The following is a 13,356-nucleotide window of genomic DNA, read 5'->3' as shown; positions in this document are numbered from 1 at the left end:
TTAAATTGCCCCTTAGTGTCGGCGGGGGGGGGCGGGTGGTGGCTAGCAGGATAAACGCATGGGTTAATGGGGATAGGGCCTGGCTGGGATTGTGATCAGTGCAGACTCGATGGGCTGAATGGCTTCCTTCTCTACTGTAGGGATTCTATATGGGATTAGGTGGGTGTTCAGGCGTTTCTCATGTGTCAGTACAGACTCGAAGGGCTGAAGGGCCTCCTCTGCACTGTATGATTTCCAAACAAGAACCTATGGCTCTCAGCTCAAAAGCTCTCATCACTCTCAGCTTTGTGAGGCACACATTTAGTACAGGAACTGGCACTGGGGTAGAAGATCAGCCATGATCCAGTTAAATGACGGAGCACATGCAAAGGACTGAATGGCCTATTCCTGTTCTTGTGCTCCAGAACTGGATGGTCGAATGGTTCTTTGGCTGCTTGAAGAGAATTAAAGATCTCATTACAGCCGCAATGGTGAATAGTTTTCATTTTTCAACAAACAAAATTCCATTCTTGGAAATCATAAGCTTTCATGTTCATGTTCTCACGACTTTGATCGTTATGTTCTGCAGAGAAATGTCCACAGGGACCCGGGAGTTCTCGTTCATGAGTCACTGAATGCTAACATGTAAGTGTGGCAAGCAATTTAGAAGGCAAATTGGATGTTAGTCTTGAGTAAGGAGTAAGGAAGTCTTGGCACTTTCTTCCATTGGGAAAAAGGTACAAAAGTCTGAGAGCGCATACCAACCGATTCAAGAACAGCTTCTTCCCCAAGAACAGCTTCTTCCCTGCTGCTGTTAGACTTTTGAATGGACCTACCTCGCACATCTCTACATCCTAGCTATGACTGTAACGCTACATTCTGCACCCTCTCCTTTCCTTCTCTATGAACGGTATGCTTTGTTTGTATAGTGTGCAAGAAACAATATTTTTCACTGTATGCTAATACATGTGACAACAATAAATCAAATCAAAATCAAAGTCAAATCAGTCAGAAGGTGGGGAATCTTTGGAATGCTTTCCCCCTCAGTGCACTGTGAGGTATTCTGGCCTCCCAGACGCAGTGGGGTGGAAACAGAATCAGTCAGTGAGCAGGTTCAAAGCAGCAGTCAATAGAATTCTAGACATCGAGGGATACAGAGAAAGGAACATAGAAAGTAGGAGTAGGAGGAGGCCATTTGGCCCTTCAAGCCTGCTCCGCCACTCATTATCATGGCTGATCATCCAACTCAATAGCCTAATTCAGTTTTATCACCATGGCCTTTGATCCCATTTGCCCCAAGTGCTATACCCAACCACCTTTTGAATACATTCAATGTTTTGGCATCAACTACTTCCCATGATAATGAATTCCACAGACTCATCACTCTTTGGTTGAAGAACATCTCTGTTCTAAATGGTCTACCCTGAATCCTCAGACTGTAACTCCTGATTCTGGATTCCCACACCATCAGGAACATCCTCCCTGCGTCTACCCTGGAATGAGAGCGTTGAGCTCGATCAGCCATGATCCAGTCAAAGGCTCGAGGGGCTGAATGGCCTACTCCTGTTTTATATTCCTAAATGGGCATTTCATTTATGTCTTGAGCAACAGGAAATGAAACACTCAATTAGTGAAAACTAAAACAAATCAGTTGGATCTCAGGTGCAAGGAGGGTTGATGTCTTGGGGTATAAGTCATTTAAAGAGGTCACATTTATTAACTGTTTTATTGTTGTAAAACCAAGAACCACCTGGTGTGTTGTCAAGTTCTTTGTGCCGTACTGTTCCAACAAAATTAGATTTTGCTAAAACTAATTATAAAGATTCGCTTTGAGACAAATCTACAAAATAGAACCAATATGGTAAGTGGAGGAAATGACCTCGCTATTATCATCTGGCCCATTACAATGGATAGACAAGATGAGTTTCTACATATTATATCTACTTTGTATCCAATGATACACTATCATTAATTACCTCTTTTGCCAGCAATAAAGTTTATTTTGTGCTCTGTACATAAGTTTTGGAGGAGCTTAGGGTTGTCATTCTGCCCCCGTCACATCAGTCTCCTTTTCATAGAATCATAGAAATCTACAGTGCAGAAGGAAGCCATTTAGTCCATCCACTCTGCACTGATTACAATTCCTGCCATCGGATTACAATCACGCACCTGAAGAAGGAGCAGCGAGCGCTCCCAAAGCTAGTGGCTTTTGCTACCAAATAAACCTGTTGGACTTTAACCTGGTGTTAATAGACTTCTTAATGTACAATCCCACCTAGGCCCCATCCCCATAACCCCATGCATTTACCCTAGCTAGTCCCCCTGACACTAACAGGCAATTTAGCACAGCCAATCCACCTAACCACATCTTTGGACTGTGGGAGGAAACCGGAGCACCCAGAGGAAACCCACGCAAATACGGGGAGAATGTGCAAACTCCACACAGACAGTGACCCAAACCGGGAATCGAACCCGGGTCCCTGGCGCTGTGAGGCAGCAGTGCAACAGCTGCCACCCATAAATGTGCAGGTTAGGTGGATTGACAATGGTAGATTGACTCTTAGTATTGGGGAATTAGTAGGATAAATACAAGATGATTGTGGGGATAGGGCCTAATGAATTCTATGATTCCATCTTTCAGACTGTGGGACGAAACCAGATCACCTGGAGAAAACCCATGCAGATACGGGGAGAATGTGCAAACTCCACACAGGCAGTGACCCGAAGCTGGGATTGAACCCAGGTGCCTCGCACTGTGAGACAGCAGTGCTAACCACTGTGCCACCGTGCTGCTGCTTTCAAGTTAGGATGTTTTGGGTTCAGGTGAATTTGAGCAGCGAATCCAGGCTGACACTTTAGCGTACATTGAGGAAGCTCTCCCCTGTCGGAGTTGCTGGGCGGGATTTTCCGGACATGCTCTGTCCATGGTCAACGGAACTTCCCATGGTTTGGCCCTTACCCACTACGATTCCCATGGTGGGGAAAAGGGAAAATTTGCCCTATTGTCTTAGAGGTGGGTTATTAAGCAGATTATCTAAAAGGTCGCTCTGTACTATTCAAGGAAGAATGGGGAGTTAGTATAGGATAGAATCCCTACAGTGCAGAAAGAGGCCATTTGGCCCATTGACACTGCACTGACAACCGTCCCACCTAGGCCCTATCCCCAGGACCATTCCCCCCCTTACTTTGCTTGTCACCCTGACGCTAACAAGTAATTTGACCTAACCTGCACATCTTTAGAATGTGGGATGAGAGCAGAGCACCCTGGGGGAAACCCACACAGAGATGGGGAGAATGTGCAAACTCCACACAGATCCGAGACCGGAATCGAACCCGGGCCCTTGGCACTGTGAGGCAGCAGTGCTAACCACTGTGCCACTTTCTCTGAGCTCTCCAGTGCCCTGGCTGATGTTTATTCCTCAGTGAAGACCGGCAGACCATCCATCTCATCCTGCCAAGCAGTTGGTGGGATCTTGCTTACGTCCATGATGAGAGTGACCGTATTTCAGAATGAGCGATTTTGTTATGAAGAGGTCTGCAATGTCCTGAAGATGCGACAGACAATCTATAAATTCAAACACATAAAATCAGATCGACAGGGTACCATTAATCCATCCAGCCTGTCCCACACAGATGTGATGCCTTCTGCACCACAAGACAAACACTTCCCGGAGACTTAGAGACATCTAATTTACTGGAGAGTCAAAGAGACAGACAAAAACCCGAGGCCTTTTTTTCATCTGGATCTAGATCAGAACTAAGGTGTGGTCCAGGTGGCACAGTGGATAGCACTGCTGCCTCACAGCATCAGGGACCCAGATACGATTCCAGCCTCAGGACATTGGCTGTGTGGAGTTTGCACATTCTCCCTGTGTCTGCGTGGGTTTCCTCCGGGTGCTCTGGTTTCCTCCCATGCTCAGAAGATGTCTGTTTAGGCGGATTAGCCATGCCAAATTAGCCCTAGTATCACAGGGACTAGCTAGCGTAAATGCACGGGGTTATGGAGATAGGGCCTGGGTGGGATTGTGGTTGGGGCAGACTCGATGGGTTAAATGGCCTCCTTCTGCACTGTAGGATTCTAGTCCAAGATTAACATTAAAAAACATCCACTTGGTGTACACTGCCCCGACCGGAATCATGGCCTCATTTTACTTGCAGAAATGATTCAGCAAAGGCCAGGGACACGGGTTCGATTCCAGCCTCGGGTCACAGTCTGGGTGGAGTTTACACATTCTCCCCGTATCTGCGTGGGTTTCCTCCGGGTGCTCTGGTTTCCTCCCAAAGATGTGCAAGTTAGGTGGACTGGCCGTATGAAATGCATAAAATTCTGTGTTAAGGGTAGAGAAGAGGGCCTGAGGAAAAGATACTCTTTTGGAGAGTTGGTACAGACTCGATGGGTCGATTGGCCTGTAGGGATTCCCTGGAGGCAGCAACCTGTTTTCTACATCCACCATTCTCTGCTTTATTTTCCCTTTCCATATCCATTCCCCTGTTATTCTGACTTGCGTTTGCATCACGTTGAGGCCATAATCTATGCAGAGCGATTAATTGCCCACGTCGGTTCATGCTGAGATGCAGTGATGTAAAGACAAAGACCTCTACAACAATCCACCCTGCAGTCCTGTTTAACCTCCCCTCGACTCTCTCTTATGTAACTTTCACCAGGACAATATCCTTCCTTGAACCAAGCTGCTTAGTTACCGATACAAACGCTGATATTTCCAGTGGTATCGAATGTTGTCTTTGGCACAATGCAGCACAATAAATTCATAGAATCATGGAATCCCTACAGAGAGGCTATTCGGCCCATCGAGCCTGCACGGGTAACAATCCCACCCAGGACCTATCCCTATAACCCCATATATTTACCCTGCTAATTTTCCCTACACTAAGGGGCAATTTAGCATGGCCAATCAACCTAATCTATACATTTTTGGACACTAAGTGGCAAATTAATGGCCACTCAGCCTAACCTGCACATCTTTGGACTGTGGGAGGAAATTGGAGCACCCGGAGGAAACCCACGCAGACACGGGGAGAATGTGTAGACCACACAGACAGTGACCCGAGGCTGGAATTGAACCCGGGTTCCTGGCACTGTGAGGCAGCAGTGTTAACCACCGTGTCACTGTGCTGTCCTGAGATAGATAATAATTGACAGATCAGGTGACATGACTGGGAACAGCTTTTTTTCACAGGGCATCTTTGTTTTAATTTTGGTTTTCAGAAACAGCTTGAAGCTGAGAGAAACAGTTGTGTTTTTCCCTCTCTAGAGTCTGAAGACTGGAAGCCGCCAGAGATTAAGTTCCCCTCTCTGAAGTTTAGAATCATAGAGTTATGGAGGTTTACAGTATGGAATCAGGCCCTTCAGCCAACTTTTAAACTCCGAAGATAGTCCCAATTGCCTGCATTTGGCCCATATCCCTCTACACCCATCTTACCCATGTTACTGTCTAAATGCTTTTCAAAAGACAAAATTGTACCCGCCTCTACTACTACCTCTGGCAGCTTGTTCCAGACAGTCACCACCCCCTGTGTGAAAAAAATTGCCCCTCTGGACACTTTTGTGTCTCTCCTCTATCACCTTAAACCTATGCCTTCTAGTTTTAGACTTCCCTATCTTTGAGAAAAGATATTGACTATCTAGCTGATCTATGCTGCTCATCAATTTATAGACGTCTATTGGATCACCCCTCAACCTCCTATGCTCCAGAGAAAAGAAGTCTCAGTCTATCCAGCCTCTCCTTATAACTCAAACCATCAAGTCCTGGTAGCATCACATAAATCTTTTCTGCACTCTTTCTGGTTTAATAATATCCTTTCTGTAACAGGGTGACCAGAACACAGTATTCCAAGTGTGGCCTTACCAATGTCTTGTACAACTTCAACAGGATGTCCCAACTCCTGTATTCAATGTTCTGACCAATGAAACCAAGCATGTTCAATGACTTCTTCACTACTCTGACCACCTGTGACTCCACTTTCAAGGAGCTATGAACCTGTACCCTTAGATCTCCTTGTTCTGTAACTCCCCCCAATGCCTACCATTAAGTGTTTGGCTGTTTTGATGATATATTCTTCTCTGAAAACTGCTGACTTGGATTTCTGTCTTTGGTGTTCCAAATCCGAAAATCCAGCATCATGTGATCATACTTGTTTTTGTGCTAACTGAGTCTGAAGAAGGGATTACGCCTGAAGGATTTGGTTTACATGGGAACAACAGAGAAAGCTAGCTGGTAGGAGTGTCATGTCTGTCATGTTTAAGTCCTGTAATTGTTAATGTTATGTTAATTCTTTTTATTATATTCTAGCTGTGTTCTTAAATAAACTTTCTGTAGCAATGTAGGAAACACAGCAGCCAATTGGCACACAGCAAACCCCAAACAGTAAGGTGATAATGATGAGATAATCTCCAATATTTTGATTGTTTTATAAGTCGTGACCAAGACTAAGCCCAGGCCTTTCTTTGAGACAGAGTCAGAAGGTCTTTTACTTTCACCCAGGAAGAGATGTGATCCTAGTTTAATATCTGCAATAGGACCTCATTCCCTGATGCTGCATTGGAGAGCCAGCCTATATTTTCATGCTTAATTCCTAGATTGGGCCTGGAGTGTAAAACTCTCTGCCTCTGAGGCAGCAGTAATACCAACTGAGCTATGGCATTTTGGCGTTTGAAAGACAAAAGGACTTGGGGGATTTAATTGTACATGAAACAAAACAATAGATTGTGGAGATAATGAATATATTTGTGTCTTGGACCAATTGCTTGTGACTTACTAGTGTTGAGATAAGAGGCAGCTCCATAGCTTATTTGGTTAAGATTCTGGGAACTGCTTGGTGCTGTTAAAGTTTATGATGGGAGGCACAGTGGCACAGTGGTTAGCACTGCTGCCTCATAGCGCCAGGGAACCACATTGCATTGCAGCCTCGGGTGACTGTCTATGTGAAGTTTACACAGTCTCCTCCACGTTTGCTTGAGTTTCCTCTGGATGCTCTGGTTCCTCCACAAAGAGAACATCAAAGTTAGGAGCAGGAGAAGGCCATTTGGCCCTTTGAGCCTGCTCCGCCATTCATTACTATCATGGCTGATCATCCAACTCAATAGTCAAATCCTGCTTGCTGTCCATAACCTTTGATCCCGTTCACCCCGAGATGTGCAGGTTAGGTTGATTGGCCATGCCGAATTGCCCCGTGGGGTGGGATTTCCGACATCCTTCTTTGTCATGATTATTTTTCCACTTCTCCATTTTAACTTTGCTTCTTTCCACACCACCCCTGCTCCCCACCCTCAAGTGCAACTGCCACATTCCTCAGGCAGTCCCTTAACAATCTGAACTTCTGTTCCTCCATTCTTGCATTCCCATCACTTAATGGACACTCTTTGCACCCTCACAGAATTCTGTGTCCCCATTTGCATTCCCTTTGTCCAATTTCACACGCCGTCCACTCCCCATCCCAACAGTATGAATCTCTTCTGATTCCCTTTGCTCTTAGCTCTGATGAAGGGTCCCCCAGACTCGAAACATTGGCTCTATTCTCTCCCTACAGATGCTGCCAGACCTGCTGAGATTTTCCAGCATTTTCTGTTTTTGTTTCAGATTCCAGCATCCGCGGTATCTTGCTTTCACTTGAGGAGGGTGGGGAGCCTGGTTTTGGAGGCCTGGTGGGAAGGAACCAAGTAAGGGGCTTTACATCTTGGTGGTTGGCACTGATGTGCACATGGCACTCCCCCACTTCTCCCCACTTGACAGAAAACAACAGCCTGCCCACTCTTGCTTATGCTGCCTATATTGTGGTGTGGGTAGGGCATTATCTGAGTCAACTGGGCCTAGGAACAAGCTTAACTGACCCTTAATTATTTATCAAATGGCTGCTGACTTTGGAGCCACCTATCGGGATTTGGGAGAGACGGGGTGGGAGGGAGAGTGTTGGCGTTCCCCCATCTCTGCTGGAAACACGCCCGAGCGAAGGGCTGTGAAATTCTGCGCCAGGCCATGATGTTAAATATTTGATTCTTACACTGAAACACAATAAAACAATACTCAGATGAATAAAAGAATTTGCAGTTAAGAAACAACATAGGAACAATGTCAAGAAAAATTACGACACGGGATTTTCACTCCTAATGTTTTAAAACACTTCTCCAATGAACGAAACATTGGGAGGATACTTAAACTACAATATATGGTGGCTGATGTCTATTATATGTTCTGATGAATAATGGCGCACATTTATGATGTCCTTGTTTGGGAATACACCTCATATTTCATGAATGTTCTGGGTCCCTGGCATAATGCAGCACTCTATTCATTTATCAGAGACCTGAAGGTGATGCCATGGTTTGTGTTAGCCTCTGCTTGGCATCATCCCTTTCTGCTTCCGTAACCTTGCCCAGACCCACAACCCTCCGAGATATCTGTGCTCCTCTCATTCTGATCTCTTGAAAATCCCCAATTTTAAATATAAGAACATAAGAAATAGGAGCAGGAGTAGGCCACCTAGCCCCTAGAGCCTGCCCCACCATTCAATAAGATCAGGAAGAAATGCCTCACTGATCTCACATTCAGCAGGATGCAATCAGAGCAAAATTGGGGGTCAGGCGGGTGAGCGGACAGTAGAGAGGAGGCTGAGATAACCGGGAAGGGAGTGGAGTAAGTGGTAGGGAAAGGATGAGGATGGGGTGATGAATGTGGGTGTGGAGCTGTCAAGTCCACGCAAGCAGCTCAGTCTATGACCATCTGGGTGTGTAGGTAAAACGGATCATCTAAGGGACTTTCTTTCATGCTCGCGTTTGAGACCTTGTTACACCTTCACTGAAGTTGCTCACACACGTCAGATGGTCAACGTTTGAGGCTGATGTGTTCATAGAAACCCTACAGTGTGGAATGAGGCCATTTGGCCCATTGAACCTGCACCACCAACGAATCCATCCTATCCCTGCAACCCTACATATTTACCCTGCTAGAACCACCCCTCCGCCCCCTGAAACTAGAGTCAATTTAGCATCGCCAATGCACCTAACCCGCACATCTTTGGAGTGTGGGAGGAAACTGGAGCATCCAGGGGAAACCCACGCAGACATGGGGAGAATGTGCAAACTCCACACAGATCCAAGCTGGGAATGGAACCTTGGATCCTGGCGCTGTGAGGCAGCAGTGCTACCCACTGTGCCACCCCACATTGTTGCAGAGAAGGTAAGGCACTCTTATTTTCGAGTCATGCTTAACAATTATTCTCCCTTTTGCTTTTGCACGAATACTTGATGTGCGGGTTAGGCAGCTTGGCCATGTTAAATGGCCCCTTAGTGTCAGTGGGATTAGTAGGGCAAATTCATGGGGTTATGGAGATAGTGTGAGGATGGGGTTGTTGTCAGTGCAGATTTGCTGGGCCGAATGGCCTCCTTCTGCACTGTAGAGGTTTTACAATTCTCTGATTCTACATTTGATGCCTAAAGCATCGTGAAGGAGATCCTCCTTCCCATTAGTGCGATGTAAAGTGATCATCAGTTACCCATGTTAGCTGCTGGCTTTCATCTCCTGCGATGTCGCAATTTGTACGTTTTTGATGCTTCAGGTTTCAAAATTCTCCAGTGAGTGATGTGTCCGGTGTTCATTTTTTTGCTTAATTAAAGACTTCTGCTCAAAGCGATTGCTCCTGGCCACGAGTGGTATTGTTAAGCTTTCCCCCTGAATATCTGCACTCCTCCAACAGTGATCTCTTCCCAATCCCTTATTCTTATCAATCACTAGCCTGGCTTAAAACTGGGAATAATCCAGAAACTGGAAACAGAAGAGCGCAGGGATCTCGGAGATAAAGTTTAAAGTTTATTTATTGGTGTCACAAGTAGGTTGACATTAACCCTGCATTGGAGTTACTGTGAAAGTCCCCTAGTCGCCACATTCGGACGCCTGTTTGGGTACACTGAGGGAGAATTTAGCACCTAACCAGCATGTCTTTTGGACTGTGGGAGGAAACTGGAGCACCTGGGGGAAACCAGTGCAAGCAACGTGCAGACTCCATGCAGATAGTGACCCAAGCCGGGAGATAAGGAGGAGTAAGACTCAGAGGGATTTGAAGACATGGGGAAGATAACAAAGTTTGTGGCGTTTCTATCCAAGGTGGCTTGACAGAATAAGAAGTCTCACAACACCAGGTTAAAATCCAACAGGTTTATTTGGTATCACCTGTTGGACCTTAATCTGGTGTTGTGAGACTTCTTACTGTGTTTACCCCAGCTCAACACCAGCATCTCCACATCATGGCTTGACAGAATGGAATGGCGGATGTATCTCTGTCCTTTTATGGTATAAATAAGACAGAACATGGTCCTGGTATGCTGCTATTATTTATCTGATATTAGATCTGATCAGATGAGGGACATGAGTGTTTTTCCTTCCTGCTGTTGTCCAGCAAAATCCATGATGTGTACAGATTTGCAGGAAATAAACATAGCCAAATTACTTTAATCGGTTCATTGGCATTTGCACATAGCCAGGCCTCAAACCTGGGACTTGAAAAACTGCCAAGAATGGAAATGGGATGCCTTTGATGTCTCTGAAGGATTCTAGGCATACACTGGAGGGATTTTGCATCCAACACTGAAATAAGAAAAACGCACAAAATAGCCTCCAGTTTCATCCATCATCTACAAAGGCTGGCACAGTTAGCTTGGCCATGTCACCTGACTGGCGGCATCGTGGCATGCCCATGAGGGCATACTTTGGGCTCATTTTTGACCTAGAAGAAGAGGGTCAATTGGCACCAGACTACACATAGAGACTGCCAACTGGTCAACAGATGCTGGAAAGACACAAGGGGTGGCCTAGTGGTATCATTGCTAGACTATTAATCCAGAAGTGTTCTGGAGATCCGGGTTCGAATCCTGCCAAGGCAGATGGGGGAATTTGAATTCAATAAAAAAATCTGGAATTAATAACCTACTGATGACCATGACACCATTGTCAGGTAAACTCACCTGAGTTCACTGATGTCCTTTAGAAAAGGAAATCTGCTATCCTTATCCAGTCTGGCCTACATGTGACTTCAGTGCCACAGCAATGTGGTTGATTCTCAAATGCCCTCTAAACAAGGGCATTTAGCAATGGGCAATAAATGCTGGCCAGCCAGCGATGCCCCACAAATGAATAAAAGAAAGAACAGTGGCTGGGATTAGGAGAGAATGGGTAGATTTGGCTTCCTCATGCATATCTAAGTCTAAGTAAGTAAGGTCCTAAAGCTGGCAATGAGGGAAATGATCAAATGCTTTAGGGGATGGTCCATCAAGGGATGAATGTTGTCCAGGACACAGAGTTAAAAGTGTATCATTGAGTTGAGGTTGGCTGTTGTCATTGTTAGCATAAGATTCAACCATCGTGGACTCTCACAGTCATGGGCAATCTTGGGCCAGATTTTCCAGCTCCAGCACACCACTGGGATCATCCAGTCCCGCCAAAAAGCTTTTGGCTGGGCTGCCGAACCTCCCGCAACTTGGGTGGAAAATCCCAGCCCTTGTATTCATTTCAACATCTGCACCAGTTCAGATTTCCACTCTTTGCCCATTTCCCTATCCCAGCCCAGGGATACTAAGGTTGATTATTGATTATTGACATCTGACAAACCTCCCTGGCTGAGGTCAGCAAATTTAACATTGAGCCGCACTTTAGAACATAAAAATTGCAGCTGGAGTAGACCAGTTGGCCCTTCGAACTGCTCCTCCATTCAACAAGAACCTGGATGATCTTCTACTTACCTCCACTTTCCTGAACTATTCCCATATCCCTTAATTTCTTCCAGATTGCCTGGATCCACTACAGTTCGCCTATTGCTGCACCAGGTCTTCGCAGACGCCATCTCCCTGACCAACACTCAACCCTGGAATACCTGGATAACAAATCCATGTCAGACTCCTGTTTATTGACTACAGCTCATCCTTCAACACCATTATTCCGATGAAACTCATCTCCAACCTCCATGGCCTGGGGCTCTCTCTACAACTGGATCCTAGACGTCCTAACCCACAGATCGCAAACAGTAAGGATAGGCAACACCTCCTCCACAATCATCCTCAACATTGGTGCCCCACAAGGCTGTGTTCTCAGCCCCCTACTATACTCCTTATACACCTACGTCTGTGTGGCCAAATTCCCCTCCAACTCGATTTTCAAGTTTGCTGATGACAAAGATCTCAAAGAATGATGAGACAGAGTACAGGAATGAGATAGAGCATCTGGTGAACTGGTACGGCAACAATAATCTCTCCCTCAATATCAACAAAACAAAGGAGATAGTCATCGACTTCAGGAAGCATAGTGGAGGACATGTACGTGTCCACATCAGAAGGAGTGAAGAAGTGGAAATTGTTGACAGCTTCAAGTTCTTCAGATGACCAACAACCTATCCTGGCCCCTGCACACCAACGCTATAGTTAAGAAACCCCACCAATACCTCTACTTTCTCAGGAGGCTAAGAAAATTTGGCATGCCCATTACGACTCTCACCAACTTCTACATATGTATGATAGAAAGTATTCTTTCTGGTTGTATCACAGCTTGGTGTGGTTCCTGCTCTGACCAAGACCGCAAGAAACTACAAAGGGTTGTGAAGGAAGCCCAATCCATCACTCAAACCAACTCCCATCCATTGACCCTATCTGCACTTCCCACTGCCTTGGAAAAGCAGTCAGCATAATTAAGAACCCCACATACCCCGGACATTCTCTCTTCCACCTTCTTCCGTCAGGAAAAAGATACAAAAGTCATACCAATCGGCTCAAGAAGAACTCCTTCCCTGCTGCCATCAGACTTTTGAATGGACCTACCTTGCATTAAGTTGATCTTTCTCTACACCCTAGGTATGACTGTAACGCTACATTCTGCAGTCTCTCATTTCCTTCTCTATGAACGGTATACTTTGTCTGTATAGCGCGCCAGAAACAATATTTTCACTGTATCCCAATATATGTGACAATAATAAATCAAATCAAATCAATATCCCAAAATCCATCCCTCTGACTTGAATATACGCAAAGATTAGACACCCAGTGTCCTCCGGCTGAGATAATTCGAAAGATTCACAACCCTTCAAGAGAAGAAATTTTGACTCGCCATAGTCTTAATTAGTTAACCCTCATTCTAAGCCTGTGACTTCCCAATGAGGAGAAACATCTTCTCCTCATCCACCCTGTCACACCCCTTAATAATCCTTATAACTTCAATCACCGGGACATTGGAGAACATTTAATCTTCGAGAAGAGGAGGCCAAATGTATGTGTAAACGATGTTTTTATTCAATGGCCAGGATTTTCCAGCCCTTCCTGCTGATGGGATTTTCCAGTCCTGCCGAAGATGACTGCCAACCACCCCCCCAACCCCCACCCAA

This window comes from Carcharhinus amblyrhynchos, chromosome 18 (assembly GCF_965287045.1).
Source record: "Carcharhinus amblyrhynchos chromosome 18, sCarAmb.v2.hapA, whole genome shotgun sequence".
NCBI classification, from domain to species: Eukaryota; Metazoa; Chordata; class Chondrichthyes; order Carcharhiniformes; family Carcharhinidae; genus Carcharhinus; species Carcharhinus amblyrhynchos.
Note: the sequence above shows the minus strand (reverse complement) of the source record.